Source organism: Nematolebias whitei, chromosome 6, assembly GCF_014905685.2.
Source record: "Nematolebias whitei isolate Nwh7 chromosome 6, NemWhi1, whole genome shotgun sequence".
Taxonomy (NCBI): domain Eukaryota; kingdom Metazoa; phylum Chordata; class Actinopteri; order Cyprinodontiformes; family Rivulidae; genus Nematolebias; species Nematolebias whitei.
Window position 1 is genome coordinate 12,512,193 of NC_056503.1, and position 1,054 is coordinate 12,513,246.

At 45.4% G+C, this 1,054-nt stretch overlaps 1 protein-coding gene across 1 annotated transcript in view; it reads left to right on the forward strand.

Annotated features, from left to right (window-relative positions):
- The window catches only part of gdpd1 (glycerophosphodiester phosphodiesterase domain containing 1), an 18,532-nt gene that overhangs the window by 16,744 nt on the left and 734 nt on the right, over window positions 1-1,054 (forward strand). The window lies entirely within an intron of this gene.

The window sequence follows — 1,054 nt, forward strand, 5'->3', positions numbered from 1 at the left end:
CACCTGTGTGTAATCAAGTCTCCGTATAAATGCACCTGCTCTGTGATCGTCTCAGGGTTCTGTTCAAAGCGCAGAGAGCATCATGAAGACCAAGGAACACACCAGGCAGGTCCAAGATACTGTTGTGGAGAAGTTTAAAGCTGGATTTGGATAAAAAAGATTTCCCAAGCTTTAAACATCCCAAGGAGCACTGTGCAAGCAATCATATTGAAATGGAAGGAGTATCAGACCACTGCAAATCTACCAAGACCCGGCCGTCCCTCTAAACTTTCATCTGGAACAAGGAGAAGACGGATCAGAGATGCAGCCAAGAGGCCCATGATCACTCTGGATGAACTGCAGAGATCTACAGCTGAGGTGGGAGAGTCTGTCCATAGGACAACAATCAGTCGTACACTGCACCAATCTGGCCTTTATGGAAGAGTGGCAAGAAGAAAGACATTTCTCAAAGATATCCATAAAAAGTGTTGTTTAAAGTTTGTCACAAGCACCTGGGAGACACCAAACATGTGGAAGAAGGTGCTCTGGTCACATGAAACCAAAATCCAACTGTTTGGCCACAATGCAAAATGATATGTTTGGTGTAAAAGCAACACAGCTCATCACCCTGAACACACCATCCCCACTGTCAAACATGGTGGTGGCAGCATCATGGTTTGGGCCTGCTTTTCATCAGCAGGGCCAGGGAAGATGGTCAGAATTGATGGAAGATGGATGGGGCCAAATACAGGACCATTCTGGAAGAAAACCTGTTTGAGTCTGCAAGAGACCTGAGACTGGGACAGAGATTTATCTTCCAACAAGACAATGATCCAAAACATAAAGACAAATCTACAATGGAATGGTTCACAAATAAACATATCCAGGTGTTGGAATGGCCAAGTCAAAGTCCAGACCTGAATCCAATCGAGAATCTGTGGAAAGAGCTGAAGACTGCTGTTCACAAACGCTCTCCATCCAACCTCACTGAGCTCGAGCTGTTTTACAAGAAGAATGGGCAAAACTGAGAGAGACAAACCCCAAGAGACTTGCAGCTGGAACTGCAGCAAAAGGC